This window comes from Cryptomeria japonica, chromosome 11, assembly GCF_030272615.1.
Source record: "Cryptomeria japonica chromosome 11, Sugi_1.0, whole genome shotgun sequence".
NCBI lineage: Eukaryota > Viridiplantae > Streptophyta > Pinopsida > Cupressales > Cupressaceae > Cryptomeria > Cryptomeria japonica.
Genome location: NC_081415.1, coordinates 565,334,041 through 565,355,453, shown reverse-complemented (window position 1 = coordinate 565,355,453; position 21,413 = coordinate 565,334,041). Strand labels below are relative to the sequence as shown.

General features: G+C 38.2%; 1 protein-coding gene across 10 annotated transcripts in view; it reads left to right on the top strand.

Moving 5' to 3' along the window:
- Positions 1 to 21,413, top strand: part of LOC131026661 (protein ANTHESIS POMOTING FACTOR 1) — a 161,802-nt gene that overhangs the window by 17,259 nt on the left and 123,130 nt on the right. For 5 of the 10 annotated variants that reach the window (XM_057956587.2, XM_057956588.2, XM_057956586.2 and 2 more), the window contains one exon: positions 14,909 to 14,982. The exons of the other annotated variants lie outside the window; for them this stretch is intronic. The gene's annotated coding sequence lies outside the window, so the exon portion shown is untranslated. The remainder of the gene's footprint in view (positions 1 to 14,908; positions 14,983 to 21,413) is intronic. 10 annotated transcript variants of the gene reach the window in all.

The following is a 21,413-nucleotide window of genomic DNA, read 5'->3' as shown; positions in this document are numbered from 1 at the left end:
TCAGATAAGCATTAAGAAACAAAAAATTAGAATGCAAGATAGACAAACACAAAATCAACACATGACACACAAATGCCCTGGGAAAACCTCCCTATTGGAGGTGAAAAACCCAACAACACTTCTCAAATCTTTATTAGCAATAATCTGTAGGTATCTTTACACTCAGAACAACAATATATATGCACAGATGAAACCAAGCTAGGGCACAACAGTGTGATGAACTTATCTGCTGATCAAGAAGAATATAAACACAGTTCGCTGATACTGGAGTGCCTGCTGCCCCTGAGTGGATTCACTATCTCTTGAACTGGTTCTCTGTCCTTGGAATATGTTCACCGTGCCTCTAATTGTGTTCTCTGTGCTGCTAATGATGTTCGCTGAAGTGCAAGGTATATTCGCTAGTGATCGCTGATGTTAGGTTGCGGATAACAAGTTTGTTATGTTCACCAATCAATGTCAAAAATTCGCTGATGGCAGATCGCATATATGCAGAGAGCATTCGCTGATTATCATTGTGTTGTAAGGCATCAATATGCCTTTGTTATATACAAGACACAAGTCTTCTTATCTCCCAAGTCGGCCTTGTATCTTGCCGCCAAAACAATACTTATATATTCAAATACATATGTGTTTTACCGCCCAAATTGGGCCTACCCCATTTACAAGTTACATGGGTTTGGGCCCAGCCCAATTACATAATTGATCGCTCTAATTATCACAATATATTTAAATTTTAATTGCCAAAGGCAACATTAAAATTTAATCAGGTTAGAATCCGATTCTAGCTATATTTTTCAACAAAAGAAGATTGGAACTCCACGGATTCAAATTTCTTGCCCAATCTATGTACTAAATACTAGACCTTACAGTATATATTGAGGACCACTGGAACTGTTAAATTAACAAAGTTATGTTTCAACCTCATGCTTTTAAAGAGTTATCTATATAAAGAGCTGTTGTTTGCAATCCATACTCTTCATTCAAAATGTGACCCAAGAGCTTTTTTAAAACTTTGAATGCAAATTTAATCTAGGAATTCTTTCTCTAAATAGTTAAGGACTCTGTAAGCTTGAAGTCCTAAAACTATGCCCTTTAGAGTTTCAATCCATCGAAAAGAATGGCCATATATTGGCCTTCATAAACAACGCGTACATACTGGTTGTTTAATTATTCCATTTCATTCGCTTATGGATAAAATATGCCCATGATTAAAGAGACAGTTTATGGATAAAATATGCCCATGATTAAAGAGACAGTAAACACATATTGAATGAAAAATCCTAATGATAAGCTTTTTTCTTGTAAAAAGTCAAAATTTTAATTGTAGCTAGGTTGAGCCCAATCAGAAGCATGCGATTTTCTCCAGATTTGCTAGTGGTCTCTGATCTGGTTCTAGTACCAAGAGAGCAAAGTGGTAAGCTTAGGTATGGTCCACAACATCAGGCATCATAAACTACCCAACCAACGAGGAAGATGGCTATTTACAACCATATTTACAAGCTTGCCATATTGAGAAATCAGTATACTTATAATAAACTAGCTCCATTTGGAAATAGCCAGTCTAAGACCCTTAACATGGAGAAGGTTGAGACTAAGATGCTAATATTTCTTTGACATTGACTTATATGATTAAGTTTGACAACAAAATCAAGCTCGGGAAAGAGAAAGGTTGTAGCTTGACTCTAGGTCTCCATATATTCTTTAATGAAGGGCCTCTGAACTGTCTCCTATGTTTAAGCCACATTATCCTCTGCATCTATCAGGTGGATAACCAAGGTGAGCACATTTCATCTAGTTTGGCATAAAAAATGTCGACTCTCTCGTAGACCACCTGCAACTGTTCCATATTCCCTACTAGAATTTATGCCTATTGTGCCTTCACAACTCACACCTCACTTTTTTGCTTGGACAAGTGGGGACCCCCTCTTTTGTTTTGTTTTTGCTCTCTGTCTTTCTCTTGTTTTTTTCCTTTCCCCCCTTGTTTTTGTTTTGCTTTGCCCTTTTGGGTTTTCAAAGTTTGGGGATGGGGATGTTCTTAGCTTGTTTTAAGGCTCAACATCCCCGACCCCGATCCCTGCTTTCTCTCTCTCCTCCCTTTGCTTTTCTATGTTGGGCAACAAGGATGTCTCATCCTTGACGCCTGACCATGGTGTTGCCCTTTCAAGGATCGAATATTGGGGGTTCGAGGATCACGTAGCAATACGTGAACCTCGAACCTTGATCCCTGACCCCCGAAAGGGAGGTCGGTTTAACTCTACCTACCCACTTGTTGAGCATTTAATATGTCAACATCAATCACTTTTGCATGTAAAAATGAAGTAGGAAAGCTCATTTTGCACATTTCAAATTGATTGCTAGAGCTTCTTATTGATTCTCTGAGGCAAGAGGGCTGCTCTGTTCGCTCGTGAGTGCAATCGATCGATCTTGTGGGCTTCATTTCATCGATACTAGGTGTCGGGGTTGTTTGTTTCAGGCCCCAGGTAGGGTTTTTCCTCTTTGTCTTTGTTTGTTGGTTTCCTTTTTCCTTTTCTATGTTTTTTGTGAGTGCTTTGTGTTGGGGGTTTCTCTGCGGGCTTCTTCAAATCCCTCTCCCTGTGTTTTGTCTTTTGTGTCCCAATGTTGCCTCGAGGGGATTTGCCTCACGTCCTTCCATGACTCTAGGAGGGTGTTGTTTGTGTTCACCTTTTTGAACCCCTCATCCTTGCTACAATCATGCATGCCATAGATTTTGAGTATGCAATAGCTTGTGGTAAGATGAATCCCGCTTCCATTTTGGAAGAAGATCATAAAAGACACAAGTGACATAAACAGTCCTCAACCTATGGCCTCATAACCCTAAGTTTGACACACTTTGCAAACTGAGTAGGTTCGAGTAGGAGGATTGAATTCGAGTTAGGGCTTGAAGAATCTTGCTCTTAGTTTAGAATGAAGACCGCATAAAATGAGAATGACCTTGATCTTCCACTAAATAACCCTAAGAATTGAGTACCTTACCAAATTTCACTCCTAAACCCTAAGCACTTTGAATAGACTAGGGTTCGAAAAGGATGATATGGAATTGAGTACACAAGGTGATGATGAGAATCAGGGAAGGCGTTTGGAAGGAAGTGATTTGCTAAAGGTAATCCAACTTTGCTTCGCCGATCTTCGAAACCCCAAACCCTCCTTCCTTGTGTCGAGTTTAGGAGGTATGATATCCCTGATCCTGTTATTGAAGGGTCTGTTGAGGATGTTACATCTCCAACCCCCCAAGTACTCCTCCTATGACCCATCTTAGAAGTAGGTCGGGGGTATCTCATCCTTGACCCCCCAAAAAGGTCCTTCTTAGTTTTTTTAGATTTATTAAGTAATCTGTAGTAATAGTGTTTGATTTAGTTTTAGGTTTGCTTTCAATAAAAGTGCAATTGATAATCAATGAAGAATGAAGAATAATGGATGAACGTGCTATTAACTTGGTTAATTTTCATGCAGAATCTGTGATGTCTCAACTCTCAAGAGAAGGTAGCATCAATGAAGTACAAGTTCAATGGGCATCTTCCCCCTACCAAGTTGGTTTCAATAGATAGGAATGCCATCGGCACAGACTTGGGGCATGTAGACTTGGATGAGTTCCTCAGAAGAATGTAAAACCCAAACAAAATGAGTTACTAGGCTATATCTGTGGTCTAGTCTGGGCTAGTGCAGGCAATAGGTTTCCCCATCTCACTACAATCTTCGGATTTAGTACTAGCTTGTGCAAGGAACTACAAACCAGAGGAGACGAGAGATTAAGCAACAAGGCGAGGAGGTAATCCACAAAGTCATGGGTCTGTACCATGTCATCAAAGATGAGCTTACAATTTTACACGGAATGATGATTGGAGAAGGAGGAATAAGCATCGAGGACACTATCCTCATGTGAGATGATTATCTCCCCATTCTTCGTGTCATTAAATCAACCGGTGAAGATGCATTATTGAAAAAGGGAGTTCTTAATGGGTCCACTAAGAAGATGCCCATAGAATGGATAAGAGCCATCAAGATGGTCATGAAAGAATAAAAGAAAGCCAAAGGGAAGATCATTGAGCAAATTAATGCTGCAAACACATTGTTGGTTAGAGCAGAGGAATTCATAGAATCTCTTCCTTGTACACTTTTGGATGATCGGTTGGTTGTGAAAATCACTTAGCATCTAGCAGGAATTCAAAGAGAAGAATGACAAAGAATGCACCACTGACACTATTGACCAGATGGTGGCTATGAGGAAGCAAATTCAAATCATGTGAGTAGAGATTCCTCAATTCGAGGAAAAGAAAATAATGGTTAAGCTGAAGTATACAAAGGCGCCAGACATGGAGAAACTAATTGACATGGTTAACATGTTCAATCAAGAATTTCCTGAGGCTGCTGCTCATTTCCAAAGCTAATATATATGTCTGGTTTCTTTTGATATTCATTAGAAGTTTTGTAGATATCAAAGTTTAGCTACAAGTAGTGGACATTGGCTTGTGTCTGAAAACATGTTTTTTGTGAACTCCAGTTGAACTCCAGCTCTCATGTGGAGAAAAGGGATCACAAAGAGGTCGATTTTCTTTGCATTCTCACACCACGAAGACTGCAGATCACTTCCTCTCAGCTACGCCAGAATCTGGACGTTAAAATCCATGTTTTGAAAGGGAAATCACGCCAAACATGAATAACAGTTGATCAGCAGTTGAAACACATCACTTAGGGCTCGTTTTTTGTAGATTAGATTCCCTATACTGGTCCTCTACCTCTTGCACGAGGATTAAATGTAGTTTGCTCCAGTTTTTGATAAGTTTTAAAACCGTTTAGTTGATTTTTGTTGATGATTTATAGCTTCGGTCGGAGTAATCTCATCAAACCGTATGTCTAAGTAATGCTGATTATATCATCAGTATGATTAATGATTTGTTAATATGAATATATACATAATAATATATGTAATAATAATAAGTGTTCTTATTATTATTATATACATGAATATTTATATATACATAATTTATGATTGAAATATTAAATCAATAATCATGCTGTTGATAAATCATTGAGATTAAATTCATGTTAAGTCGATAAGTAATATCGATTTATATTAATCACATTGTTTATACCAAATTGAATGAGCACCGAATTCTAAATGATCATAAGTATCGATTATATTGATCAAATGGAATGATCAATATAAATCGATTATCCACATTAAATAGTTCAATATTATTAATCGCTGTTTATATCGACTATGGTCGATCTCCATACCAAAACGATTATGTGAATCGTTACCTGCTGATAACAATAATAACCAACGATTATGAGAATCGTTAACTGTTGTAAATAGATAACAAACGATTATGAGATTCGTTGTCTTGCAAATCGGTTATATGAATCGGTATGCTTAGAGGCATCTCAATGAAGAGACATGTTTCCATGTACGTGTAGGCATGTCTATTCATCGAGATGTCTCCACGTACGTAGAGGCATGTCTATTCATTGACATGCCTATACCGTGAGATATATATTATGATAGAGTTCGATTCTAATAGGCAAGTACAGAAATCGAAAGTGCAAGCCAATAAGACATCGATCTCCTTCATTTGCAGTCCTGCAAATACTTTATGAATTAAGTTGTGTTCTCTTCATATATGCAGCAACCTGCACATAGAGTTCATAGTCTTATAGCTTAGTTGTGAACCAAGTAATAGAAATAAATTAAAACTACTCACTTATCAAATCTGATCCAAACTTTAACAATTTTTTGATAAATTTCAACCCTCAATCACGCCCAAAAACCCTAGTTTCGGGTTGGTGAACTGAGCATTGTAATCTCTATATAAATCCTTAATTTTGACATGAAAAGGGTTGGATTTTTTGATGCAGACTTTATAGAAAATTGTTTACACTTTTCTGGTGTAATATTTCTGCCAAACTTGTTGGATCTGAATGAAATAAAGTTCAAATTCGATCATTTTCTATTTGTATTAATTGTTCAAACTTCAAACAAACTCTTTAAATGGTATTGCTGATTGCATGGTGATTTAGTTGCGAAGATAACTTCGTTGGATTGTATTTCGAGTGCTTGAAGACGAATTTGTCTCACATGTGTGCATGGGTAATGGTTGTGTGATTTGACGAATTCTTGAAAATCTATCATTTTGCTTAATTCCCTTGATGATTGCACCATACATACATGAATTGTGATTTTCTAATTTATGTGTGTATGGTTTCCTTCAATCTAATCTAATCATCATATGCAGAAAATAGCTTTGTGATTATCATTGTTCAGTAGTTGAATCAAGTTTAATTTGCTTTATCTCTTGTACCACCTTACCTTTTGCTATTTGTTTTATAATCATTGATAGATTAGTTTGTTAAAATAGATCAATTTGGTAGTGTAGATTCCTTTATTGTCATTCAATTTATGCAGGTTTATTCCAGAAAATGGCAAAAAAAAAATCATCAAATCGTGAGAGACATTATAATTCCATTTCCAGGCTTGAAGTGTCAAAATATGAGCAGCCCCTTGAAAAATATCCACAACATTCTTACTGATCTGCCTCGTGTGGCCAAGACCTGGCCTTCTGTAACCTTGGAGTGAGAAATCTCACTTTTCAAGAGAGGATATCCGTCCCCGGACCTCCTTCCATTGTCTGTGCTAACACCGCAGTCAACAATGCCTATGAGGATGGGCATTGAAAGAATCTCTGTTTAGTCATCTGCCTTCTCAGTTTATCCCTGTATTCTGTGTAGTAGTTGTCCGCAGAATTTACAGTTTCAGTCTATTTTCCTGAGCTTCATTTGCCAACAGGAATTGCTACTTTTTTATTAAAAGACTAAATCCAAATTTGCAGAGTAAATACAGAAACCTTGGTATAGAAAAGTACTGGCCCTATAAACATGCTTTGGAATACCCTTGCAGTCAACTCAAATGAACTAGGGAAGATAAAAATGATGCTTTGACATTGTAATAAAGGTTGACTCATGTCTACCATCACCACCATGTCTTTTCTGAGAGCTATCCATTTACAACCTGTATTAGACTTAAAAAATAGATACAATTGGGAGAGTGATTCAGGCTCAAACTCTCATAATTGCCTATTGTATCACACCACTTGACAAAAAGGCCATCAATGCCCTCCAAGAGGGAGCTTATAATATTTTGAAGGTTGGTTTTATTAACTAAACTGATAGTGCAAAATCCTCTTCAAGAATCAGGTTTTCTAGTACTCAGTTTATAACAATTTTTAAGATGTCAGACATTTCTTTCTCTTTTGCTTTTTTCTGGTGCTCATCCTTAAATTGATGGCATCAAAGGCCTAAATTTGACCCTTACTATCTATGAAAATTCCTTCCTCCTTAAGGACCTTGGTTTCTTTTAGAATATTAGTCAAACTGTCAAACTTTACCTTAATAAAGTTTGATGGGTTTGGAGTCACTTTTTTTGTTCTCTAGAAGCTTTTAAATTGTCTATCACATCTTATCAAAGGAAGCCCTAGAAAAAGTTTACTGAATTCTATTCTTTGTGATTTTTATTCAAATACTTGCACTCTGGACCCCATCCCTGCAGTAGCCTCCTAATCCTTCAAATTGACAAAAATTCTTCCAGATTGCTGGGTCCACTATGTTAGTGTTGTAGTGGCAGGAGATATTTTCTCCTAAATATAACTTGTTCAATGCAGGTCGGCCTTGATTTTTAAATAATACTTATATTTTTCTAGAGCCGACCTAGAAAGGAAGTCGCTTAGTTTTGTACTTAAAGAGGACAGAGTCCTCTCATTTGATGATCAATTCTTTCACTCCAATTCGCATCTTCTTCAGCAGCAGCAGATCCGATTCCAAAAGAAGTGTAATCATCTGTGTTTTGCTGTAAGGAGAAGTGTCTCCATTCATTGTATTAGACTCAACCTTGTCTAGGGCCTGATTTAAATGCAGGTTCTGCACTTATTCATCTGATATATAAGAGATCATTTTTTCTGGGTTTTTCTCCCTCAAGTAGGAGGGTTTTCCCAGGGTAATTTGTTGTGTTCATTGATCTATGTGTTGTATTTCTGCTTATTTTTCATTTCTGATCTGAAAACTAACACACTAGTAGACAAAATATAAAATAAGGCAAAGAAATAGAAAACAAATCAATATGCCATTATGTAAAGATTCATGGTAATCAAGTTCAATATGTTTGGTAGGGTTGAGAAGGTGAAATGTCTGCAAAAATTATGAATTTAATAAAGTTTTGGAAGGATCAAAGCTATACAAAATAGAGTATCATGCATAACCACAGTAATAAACTATGAAAAAGATGACTTTTTTTTTCCAATTCTTAATGTTCACAGTATTCTAAAATTTGATGCATCATGCTAGATATGTGATCTAATTCATGGCCATTTATATAGTTAGCGCTAACATTTTAATCTGATACATCTGCACTACCACTGTAGTATTCACCTTATCCATCTTGGTTTTCAAAGTATACAGGTTGACAAGGAGCTAGTAATGATAGATTTCATGTATGTGGACTGATGATGAGCTAGGTGCTATGTGCTCCAGCTAATAGAATAGAGTTTACGTCAGTGTTCAAAGGGGACACATTCTCAGGGGTTTGGGTGACATCCCTGAAGTTCTAGGGACTTGGGGACTTGAAGGGGATGTATCCTTTTATCAGTGTTCCACGGGCGTTGGGGACGGGGGGACGAGGGGGACGCGTTTCCGGGATAGGGGGGACCAAGGGCCTAAATTTGGGGAGGGCGGGGGGACGGCGGCGGGGGGGTGGCGGGGTGGTGGTGCTCATATATATACATATAATACTTGAAAAACTAGTTTTGAAAAGATGTATAACAGTATAACAGTATAAGAATTAGATTTCAAATGAAACTATAGGAAATACCAAGATTACTTAGATTAGTGATACGTAACTAATTGCTAAAAGTAAATAAAATTTGACAAATGAAATTGTCAAATTGGAGATTTCTCATTTCTATCATATGAATATCGAAAAAGGAAAACGAAAAATATGAATATCTGATGCCATTGCAAAGTCTATAATAATAAAGATGATTACATGATTCATCATTACAATGAGTAGCCAAATACAAATACATGTAGCAATAGCATTACAAAAGAGACGAGTCAAATACAAAATGACAAAACTGAAAAGTGAAAACTCAAACTGTAGCTAATGGAGGCCTCTAATCATCTGCGAACTCCTCCTCATTGGAACTGCTGGACTCCTGAGGATCAAGGTCCCTCAAGCTCACACCAACTAGCCCTGCATCTGAAGTGGTAGGATCATCCTCATCAATCTGTGAAGGCTCCTCTGGCTCTACATCCCATCGTGCCGCTGGACTCTCCTTGTACATAAGTGTCTTGCGGTCAATGAGACGCAAAGCACTGTGTACAGCCACAAGCTTCTCTGCTCTCTTAGAGGTAAGTCTGTTCCTCTTAAGAGAGTGGATGAAGCTATATGTAGACCAGTTCCTCTCAGCAGCTGAAGAACTGGAAACCTGGGATAGCAGATGGATGGCTAGAGTGGTGGTCAAAGATTTTGGGCCATGACAAGTCCACCACAAAAGTGGGTCCTCCTGTGCCATAGTGTCTATATCCATCTTTGCCGCATCTGAATAACCTCTAAGAGTGGCAAATCTTCCCCACTCAGTGCGCATTGTGCCGGCATCTCTGGAATCAAACATCTTCTCTATGCACCTAAAGAAACCCGCTTTCACCTCATCATCCTCAATCGGTGTCATTCTACCCGGTCTAGCCTTGTACCACTTAGGATTCAAGGCAAAGGCAGCCATATGCAAAGGAGTGTTCAACTTGTCCCATCTACTCTGAATGATAGGCCGGATTTGCTCATTGTAGAATGCTAGAGAGGGCTCCTTCACTCGCACAGCAGCCCTTATCTGGTCACGCATAGAGTCAATGCACTCATACACCTCTCCAAGGTTAGGTGCATCCCCATCCCCATATCTGATCATCTGGAATACTGGAGAAATGATGGAGACAATGTATTTCGCATCAGTCCAAAACACATCACTCTTCACTATCTCCTTCACCCTTCTCCCTTGCTCTGTCTTGGCCTCAGCCCACCTATTCCACTCATTAGTCATAACCATGAGTTGCAATGCCTCTTGCAACTCAATCATTCTCTCCAAGAGAATGAAATAGGATGCATATCTAGTCTCAATTGGTTTCAAGAACTCCTTCTTCGCGAAGGTCCTGAAGAGTGCATGTGAAGTGTGGTGGTTGCAGATAAACATCTGCACATCTCTCGCATCGGTGACCACTCCTCTAATCCAGTCAATCTTCCCCATGTCTTTGATTGCATTGTTCATGGCATGCACACAACATGGGGTCCACCAAATGTGTCTATAGGCTGCCTCAACGAGTCTCCCTGCTGCTCTACACACATAGGCTGCATCTGTCACTACTTGGACCACATTTTGTGGCCCAACCTCCTCAATAGCCTCCCTGAGGACCTGAAACTGGAAATCAGCATCTTTACGATGCCCTATACAATCAACTGCTCTAAGGAAGTATGGGCCCTCTGCACATGTGACCATGACGTTGATGAGTGGACGATGGCTAATGTTCGTCCACCCATCCATAACTATGCTGCACCGCGATGCCGCCCAACATGCCTTCATCTTCTCCATCAAAATATTGATCTTGGAATAGCTTTTATCCAAGATCGAGGTCCTCATTTTCGTCTCCCCTGGTGGCACATAAGATGGTCCTCCCTTGGCCACCATATCCATCATCTTCCTATAATAAGGAGACCGTGTAACATGAAATGGAATGCCATTGGCAAAGAAGAAATTGCCAATGGATTCATCTATCTCATCTCTCAGTTGCACATTAAACATATCAGCAATGGGGTTGCTCTGTGGTGTATGCAACCTACGTTTCCCAGCCCTGGCAGCAGTAGAAGTGGAAGTAGATGGAGATCCAAACATCATTCCTCCCGCCTGCAAAGCATGAGAAGTATGTGGCACTGGCACGTTCTGGTTGTCGTGAAGTGATGCCCTAGTAGACAAAGTAGTAGGCATTGAAATATTTGTGTCATCTGGAACCCCCCAAAGCCTGTTAAACTCAATTCTGTACTGTATATTTTTGGGTTCCTCCAAAAACTTACAATGTTTCACGCCTTTTCCTCTCCAAAACAGAAAGTGTGCATTCACCGTGGAATGCTACCGAACCATTCTCTGTCACAAATATTGCACTTCCACTTCCTTGTTCCCCCACTTGAATGTGATGCAGTGCCTTGTACTGATATTTGTGAAGCAAACTGTTTTAGAGGAGACTTAGGATCAAAATGACCCCTAGCATATGGTGCCAACAACTCTGAAGGGCAACCTGTACTAGCTGGTGCACTTGCCATAGAACTAGATTGGGCTCCAGGATCAGCCCCATGGTCACCCCCCTCATTTTCAGGTTCATATTCTGAATCATTCTCACTATGAGAATGGATTTCCATGTCATCTTCACTCATGCCTTGGGAGCTCATTGTGAAATTGACACTGCATTTCACAAAATAAAAATAAAAATAAAATCAGCCTTGTTTAACAATATATTTTTAAATTTTTTTCCTATTCATCTCAAAATGAGATTTGATGTTGAATCTTGAGGGCAAAATGATGAATCATTTTGCCCTCAAGATTCAACATCAAATCTCATTTTGAGTCTTGAGATGAATAGGGAAAAAAAAACCAAAAATGACATAGAACAATGAAAATCAGAAAGTAAAACAAAAAAAAAACAAGAAGTTGAAAAACCCTACCTTGTGCTTGAAAAATCTCTCCAAAATGTAGAAGAATCTTTTTCTTCCTCTTCTTCTTGCTTCTTCTAGCTCCTATCACGCTTGCAGTCACTTTTCTCACCCCTTCAATCAATCTTCTTCAAGTATTTCCTCCTCTTCAAGTTGCTTGAAAAAAAATCAGTTTTCCAAAATGAGAGTGAAATCCAAAATAAACATGCTTTTGTGTTGTTTTGGGGGGTAGGGTGGGGCCCACGTCCAATTAGGGTTACCCCTTAACCCCCCCCAAAAGGCACATGTTATAAAAAAACTTAAAAAAATAGAAAAACTGTCTTTTTTCGCGTGGGAACGCGGGAGACGCCTGGGCGTCTCCCCGTCCCTCGAGAGACGCCTGGACGTCTCTTGAGGGACGGGGAGACGCCCAGGCGTCTCCCACGGAGACGCCCAGACGTCTCCACGTCCCGGTGGCGTTTGGGTGGCAGTGGCGAGACGACGGGGGACGTCGCGTCCCCGTCCCCCCGTCCCCGAGACGTCTTTGACGGGGGGACGCGCCCAAAAAGGGGGGGGACGCGTCCCCGTGGAACACTGCCTTTTATCAGTAGCGGACATCTGCTCCATTTGGTGCATAAAAATAGAAAAATGCAACTTTTTAAAGGAAAAATGCTAAAAAAACCCTAAAAACTGATTGGGGAAGGATTGTCATTGCAAATGTAGCACATTGAATGTAATTTATTACTTTTTAAATTTCAGCTGCTTTTAGCATGTTTTAACTTTCAAGTAAATTAGCTGGCTCTCTGCTGTCCTCAAAAGTTGGGAAAATTTTTGCTGTCCTTGAAACCTTGTCCCCATGTCCTTGCATCCCCCTTTTGTGGAAACTCAGAGAAAGACTGTTTTACGTGACAAAAGTGAGGGATGATGCTGTGGTCAGACTTCTTGAAAGATTTATGGTTTGGTGAAAATCCTTTTCACTTTGTAGAGATAAACCTCCAAATTTTAGAGACTTCTATTTCACAGCTCAGCTTTTTACTATTGTTGGACCCTCCTTAATAATGTGGAAAACCGAGTCTGCTAGAGGCTTTAAAGAAGATCCTCATTTGTTGAAATTTATTCATATCACATGTTGCTCTAATCTGTAACAATACTTTTATTAAGATTTGTTTGATGGACAGATCTACTTGCACGTTGATTGTCTTTTTATCTTTGTATTTGACACTAACATATAATCACACATTCTGAAGTCCAATCTTTCATCTCTCACCTTTGTCAGGGTTTATGGCATCCGTGTATGAATGTTTTATCTTTAGTGCGTGGCTTGTCATTCAGACCTCTGTGGAATTTAATTCTTTTTTAAAATTGTCTAGATTAAGATGTGTCTGCATTTTTCTGGGTTAGGTGATTAAAAGGTATACATAGCTTAATTTAGAAAATTCTACTAAGATGATGCACTGAGAGAAGAAAGAACTTCAATTTGATTCCTTGTTTCTTGTCTTGGTCCCCTCCTGTCCTTTATGAGATTGTCATCTATGGCCCAACTGTAGCTGAATGGTGCAATCGCAACAGATAGTGCTTAAAATTTCTATTACCGCCAAGAAAGTTCACTAGCTTGTGCTGAAGGTCTTCAATGAGGGAATACTCCTGTTAACTCTGAATCGGTTATTTTGTATGTTCATTTCTACAAAGTATAAACAAGTTTGGGAATAGCATAGATGTTCATGCTTATTATGTGATATTCTTTTAGAATATCCTTTTTGAGCAAACTAGGTGGGAATCATATTTCTGGAAACTTTTGGTACTAGAAACATTACAAGGGGATTCAGATCATTAGTTTAATGATACTGCTGCTTGCTCTGAGATTCATAGTGGAGGGTAGTGGGCTTGTAAAAGCATACTGGTAGTTTTCTTAAAATGAAGTATTGAGCTTGTGGCCTCTGAGTTGGCCAAGTTATTCTGCCCACAGATGGGCTGACTTTCTTGATTTGTACACCTTCCATAAGAGAGCTTGATGCCAACAATGGCAAACTCAATTTCCATGAATCAAATTGTGCCTTCTTAGCTTGCCTGAAGAAACATGTTTGTGTTAGGTTAATCTAGCTCTTGAGTTAGAGTAGATAATATATTTAGTTTGGGGAATACCTTTTTATCCCAGAAATTGGTGTATATCAATTTGCCCAACACCTGTTGTTTAATTACAGTATTGTTTGGGACATTGCATAGAATTCTATAAATTTACCTAAACATTTCAGTTTGGTTTGTAGATGACCTGTTTGACATAAGCAAAATTCTTTAATAAATCATTGCTAAAATTCATGATGGGGATCCCTTGAAAGCAACTGTGATTTCTCATGTTTAAGGAGTTTATGGTTTAGTTGTGGTTCATTTGGTGGAAAAGGTAAACAGATAGTTGCAAGAATGGCCTTTTTTTAAGGATAACTATAAAATTGCAGGAAAGAGGAAAAAAAACATTGGACATGTCCGCATTCATGGGCCTTGGTTTCTAAAGAGCTGTATGTAGCCACTTGCAACTGTATATCTTTAAATGAAAGTTGCCTATGACATGAACAACCTTGCCATCCATTCTCTCATTGTTACAAGATTTAATCTCATTTGGGGGATTGATTAGAACAATACATATATCAAGCTTAATATAAGAATGAAAATAGCACCAAAATGAGGGGCATTTTCAAATTTGAAAGGGCCATGCTAAGATATGATGGGGTGCAATTAGGACTTTGACTTATCACTGCGTATTGTGCTCATAGGGTCCAGGAAAAATCCCCAAGGAGAAATTATCCTATAAACACTTTAAAAGAAGCATTCTGTATAAAGCCTATCTATGTCTTTAATTGAATGAAAATCAGTAGCCTTATGTAAGGTTCTATAGCAGTGGAAACAGAAAGCTGAATAAAGCATTTCTGGAGAAAAATTGCCTCCTCCAGCAAATTAAACAGTCTCCAATTTTTGCAAGCTTTAAATTTGATGGTATTGGCTATTATTTCAGTGTTTCTTTTTACTTTGATATGGGCGACATGGAGATCAAGAGAGATCCTTAGACTGAGGAGAACAGCTTTCAATTTCAAAGTATTGTTTGACCTGATATGCAAATGCATACCATAGAAATTTATAACTCCCCATCAGAAATTCTGATTTGTTCTCCATCCTGTGCAGGTAAGGAGTTGTTTTGAGGCCCCATCAAAATAAATATAAGTATTAGGAGGGCCCCTGCAATTTCTGTAATTAAGGTACATTTTGTTCTCGAACCTTTTTCAGGGGTAGACTAATGCATTTGTAATTAATGCAAGTGTTGGCCCTGCTCTTATAGACAGGGAGTTTGATTTGCTGAAATTTTTCTCTCATATTATTTTCAAGGTTATTTCTTCTTCCACTTCTCTCATATTTGCAGACTATATCCTCTTCCAAGCACTGTGTGTTTCCTGGGTTAGATTCAACAGGTTCTTCCACCGGCTGTCCCATTATTTTGTCATTTTGACCCAACTTCTTGAAGGGCAATGTTGCCAAATGTTTGCTTCTTCTATGGTTAGGTAATTAATAGAGTAAAGTAAACAGAGTTATTCATGTAGAATTAAACTAGATAAGAACCATTGCTACAAGGAGGCTTGTCTCCTACCCCTGGAGATGCATCTCGGAGACGGAGACGCGTCTCCGGAAACTTCTTGACACATAGGGTGCTTTTCGCTGCCGTCTCCTACCATCCCCGAGTTCTCCTGACCAAAAATTGATGTCTCCTGCCAGAAAACTTAGGGCAAAATGCAGTAAAAGGCAAAAAAGGAAAGAAAATAAATAAAATAAGCCTGCAGCAAAGAAAAATCATAGGGAAATAATTAATAAGGAAACCGTGTTGTAGGAAGACAAAAATCCATGCAAAGTTATAGTGATTGGATCTACTAACAGTGTAGATTTTCTGAGAGGGACATAAATAGTTGTATGACTGATTTCTTGTCATTGTAACAGTCTTAAGAGAAATTGCCTTTACTATTTAGCTGACCATTTAGACTAGCTATGGTACTAGGAATATAAGCAATTTTAATTTCAATTGTTGTTCAATTTAAAGTTAATCTTAAACTTTACCACTATTCTTGTTTATAAAGTTCTCTGTCATGATATTTTTTTCAAAATCATTAAATTATATTAAAACAAAATCCGTGTCTCCAAATACCCCCATCTCCTATTTGTGAAAATTAGCTGTACCAGTACCAGTATCAGTACCAGTACCAGTACCAGTACCAATACCTGTCTCCGGAGTCTCCAAGTACCCTTGTCTCTTGGTAACCTTGATAAGAACATATAGAACAACACATAAAATGAGGGAGTATAAGTGTCTTTTATTCATAATTTCTCTACATACAAAATTGGGATCAGGAGCTTCTCACACAATGTGGTCCCTTGTCTTGACTACAGGGAAGTATTTAAACTTGCCAATGTTTGCTAAGGAATTCCCAACTGTCAATATCTACAAATTACAAAACTACTCAACCCTACTGATGAGTCTTAACTATGTTCATTGGTAACTTGTTTGTACAACATAACAAAAGTAAACTGGTATGCAATTTAATTATATACTGTGAAATTGTACTTTCAACATCAATCTATTAATATTCATTGTGAGGATTTTTCACACAAAGGCCTCATTCACATCATTGATTTCACTTTTTTAATATGAAGGAGTGGAGGGCTTGCCAGCATGCTGGTCCATTTCAATCCAAAGCCTCAGAAACAAATCCAATCCAAAGCTGCCATTTATGCTATCTCATGCTTTAGAGTTATGCTTTGAGGCTAAGTTGCCAGTTCGGGTTTGGGTTCAGATTCAGGTTCGAGGACCCTGTTTGCCAGTTCAGCAAATTTTGAAAATGGGTTTTGGGTTTGTATATGTGTATGTGTATGTATATATATGTGTGTGTGTGTGTGTATATATATATATATATATATATATATATATATATATATATATATATATATATGTAACTATAGTATTATATATAATTATATATTTGAAACTAAATTATATTACAAAATAAAATAGTCAAATGTATCATTTATTAAAATATAATAATATTATATTAAATTTAAAATTAATATAAATATTTTATGCTTATTAAATTAAAATGTATAAAAAATAAATTGATATTGTTAAATTTGATAATATTATAAGAAAGATATATCAAAATTTTAATTTTAATTTGTTACTTTATAAATAATATGTTCCTCTATTTTTAGAGGACTTCATTTCCATCACAAGGGATAAAGGAATGATCAGGGCAGGAATGAATGATCAAGGCATGAACGAATGGAGTCAGGGCATGATGAATTTCATTTCCTGCTGTTCGATTTTCTTTAGAAGTGTACGTTTGTTGCTGCAGCGAACCCACACCTAGACCTGCATCTGGTCTCCGGATGCTGAACCTGGTAACGTAGCTTTGAGGAAGCCCTATACTTACTAGTTTATCGAAATATAGAAAATAGCAGTACTGCTTCATAAAACTATCTGTTTTATTGAGGTGGAGAACGATATGTTTAAAGATTGATTTCTTTTACAATTGGAATGTCTCATGTGAGATATTTAGCTTCTTAGGCATATTGGGCTAATGGTTGATACTTTTGGGTAATCATACTCTTTGTCCTAAATCAGTTTTTTAGCTTCCATCTCATGTACAAGTGCAGAGAAAAGTTACCAGATTTAAAAAAAATGATAGTTACCGTAGTTGCCATACTTGTGTTTTCCTAAATTTCATTCATAATCTTCTTATTTTTATGCTCTGCTCAATTCTATAATAAATTTCATCAAAAAATATTTATAAGGCAACAATACAAGTCCCACAAATATGTAATGATTCGTCATAACATTTGTTAACAATATGGACTGATGAATAGTCTAATGCAGTTTAGAATTTAATAGTAATTTGTTGAATATATCTTAAAGTTATAATAAAAATATAAATATTCTTTATGATAATCGGTATTATTAATATCCCATATAATAATCAGTATATGCATTATTATATCATATATATTGGGGCTTTTTTTTTTCTTTTTGATACAAAGCGGCTGAAAGCCGAAAGCAGAAAACACTACCAAAAACTAACTACACAGCCAAACATGAAAAGACAAAATGAGCTAGTAACAACAACACAAAGTAAAAACCTCAGCACCATTACCCAATACCCCAGTCTGGCAGCCATCAATGTCCCTAAGGCCTGAAACAACCAGCTCCAACAATTTTCTTTGGGCCACAAGCCATCACAACAACAAGATCCTTCTTGGGATAACCTTCAATTCCACACTCCTCTAGATTTTTTAACACTATTCCATGGATGAGCTCATTTCTCTTAGCAGTATTAAGGGTATACATGCTGTCGACCTCCTGCAACTCTTGATTCACTGCCAACAATTCCTTGTTCAGAATCCTTAACTCACCTCTTGAAGCCCACTTAGCACACTCAGAGGAATGCACTGGAAAACCCTCTAAGCAGTCTTCCTTTGCCCAGCTGAGACAACATATCCTCCCTATCCAAACATTGAAGCATCCATCCCCTATGCACTTTGTCCGTTTTAGTGTTTTATAGCTGCAGGAGGTATTCCTAGAAGCAAGTCGGCCTATTGCAAATTATTATTTTATATTAATAAGGGCCAATCCAAGATGAAAAGTCACCTTGGTTCTTGAATGAGGCCGACTCTTGTGAAGAGTTGCCTTGTTTGAGAAAAGGCACCTTACTTTGTATATATAGAAGGTGATAATCATTTCATTTTGATCAATCAATTTAATAGAAGAGATATATTCTTGGCTGGGTTTTTCTCCCTCGAGAAGGAGGGTTTTCCTAGGATATGTGGTGTGTTCTATTTTGTTCATATGTTGTATTTTTGTGTTTCTGTGTATTGCAAATCTGATCATAAAAACCAACATGGTATCAGAGCGGGTTCAGGAAATTTGATCAGATTTATCTAAGCACATTGCAGGTTGTGAGGAATTCAATGAACTACTAACATATTTTGACATTCCGGGGTTTGTTGAGAATATATCAAATGATATTGGTTGCAGCCAATTTCTAAGATAAAATTCTATGTGCATATTTAGAGTTTATTTGCAAATTAGTGTTGCAGCTGTAACAATGACACTAGGTTTATGCGATTACTATGAGAAGTTACTATTCTGGAAAGGCACCACCTAAGGGCATCGGATATCGATTCACTCTGAGGTATCTTGTTGACAGTTTTCGAGTGGAGTGAGAACTACTCGTGGCAGTGATTTGTATATCAGATCCATATCATATGCGGATACTATTATATTACACATCTAGGATTGCAATTTGACTTTGTTGTTGCCTATTGAATCTCACACTATATAATTCTCAGGGAAGGGGTCTGGATTGTGAAGCATTCTGAGTTTTCAGTTATTGTTACTATAATCTGCATCTTCACATCTAGAAGTATCTCATTCGGTATTGATCCTTCATTGTTGCTGTATCTATCAACTATCACAATTTACTGTCGCTGGGAATAAATCTGGAACACCAAATTAGGATGGCTATGCCATAGGAAAACAACGATCAATGTGGTAGAGACATATATATGATCAGTACTTAGCAGATAAAAGGAAAGTCATAGGACTTGGGTGATATATTGTGCTGGCAGACTATTTGGAGACCTGTTTGAAGCCCTCCTGTTCCTCTATTCAAAGGATTTTGAAACCAGGATTAAGATATGACAGTGGTGATCAATATTGCAGATCTATAAAGAGAAAAATTTTAACAGCTGGGAAGAGACTACAAGACAAGCACTTGACTGCATCTGTAGAATTGACCAACATAAAGAGTGCTTCCAGGACGGATCGAGGAACAAAAGGATGATGAGAGATTGCATAAGGAATTCTAGGAAGGAAGAGATTGCTGCATCTTGTGAGGAAGTCACACAGGCTGAAGAAATGTATGGAGACACAGCTTGCAGCCATGGGATTGAGTTGAGTCATCTCTCGAAGAGGAAGAACCTATACAGATTACGATCAGTTTCTTTGAAGAGGAGGAAATAACATTCAGAGGGAGTCTGACAAACCAACAGAGGCAACCTTGGGCGAGAAGGTCAGGAGGTTGATACTAGTACTTGAAGCCCTTATTGAGAGGGAGGTTTAGCATCAGTGATTTGTGTTATCTATTGTTAATGCATTTTTCTCTGAGACGGAGAAATTTGAGGTGAAAGCCCTTGTTAATGCATTTTTCTCTGAGACGGAGAAATTTGAGGTGAAAGCCCTTGTTAATGCATTTTTCTTTGAGACGGAGAAATTTGAGGTGAAAGCCCTTGTTAATGCATTTTTCTCTGAGATGGGGAAATTTGAGGTGAAAGCCCTTGTTAATGCATTTTTTCTCCGAGACTGAGAAATTTGAGATGAAAGCCCTTGTCCATCTCTGAGACGGAGATGTGGTTCTATCCACCCTTTGGGAGTAGCCATGGTGGATGTCATGTTCAAAGACTCCATGACAACATCACGTTGAGAGACTCCGTGATGAATCCTTTGTACTTGTGTTTTTCCACACATGGGAGTAGCCATGGTGGACATCATGTTGAGTGACTCCATGACGAGAGTGACTCCATGACGACATCACGTTGAGTGACTCCGTGATGGGCACTTGTGCACATATTCCTTTCCACACATGGTAGTAACCATGGTGGATGTCATGTTGAGTGATTCCATGACGATGTGTTTCTTTCCACAGATGGGAGTAGCCATTGTGGGCATTGTGTTGAGAGACTTTGTGATGAACCTGTTATCAAAAAAGCTTGCACCCTTGTTGAGCTATCAACTCAGCAACCTTGTGAAACATGGAAACAACCCCGAAGTGTGGGACCTTGCGCAAGGGGTTGAATCTCCGGAGAAGGTCGGCTTCCTTCTCACTCTGGGTGCAGGTGTTGAACCAACTCAACACTTCAAAACTAACTCCTAAGCCTATCCTAACAATCTTGCAGAGGAAAAGAGAAGAGAGAAATTGCTTGAAACAAAGGGAGGTGATGCACCAAGAAGAGATTGTTCCTCTCCCTACCGAAATGACCCAAGTAATTAATTGAAACACCCTGAAGATGCACAAATTTCAGTTGTATGAGTAACCCCAATGCATAGATGAAGATTAGAATCCACTGAATGCCAAGAGGGGAGAAGGATTCCCACAAGTCACACTCAGAAAATCAGGTAACACAGCATATATGAAGAGAAAGAGCCACAACATGCACCTATGATGAAGGTAAGAAAGCATACACAACACACATAGGTTGAAAGAAGGCAAGAATAGTGTTCCTCAATTAATCATAAGGCCAAATGCCAATCTTATAGTTGCAAAAATGCAAAGATTACAAGTCTGCAAGAGAAGAGGAGAGCATAAGAAAACTCCAGGCAGCAGGGAGAGAACCCTTTACAATGAGGCTTAAAAGCCATTATATAGAAAAATGGGCTACAATGGTGATCATGACCCCTGCATGTCAGTCTGGAAGTTCAGGGAAGTGCATGCACTTGACTTGTACATGCAAGCAACCTAGCCATACCCACAAAGGGAAACCTTGAGAAGGTGGATTGACCAACCTTCCAAAGTCAGGCAGGACAGTCATGACACAAGTCACCAAGCATGGCCCTGTACCTCTCTTGATGGAAATTCTGCCAAAAACATTAAATACA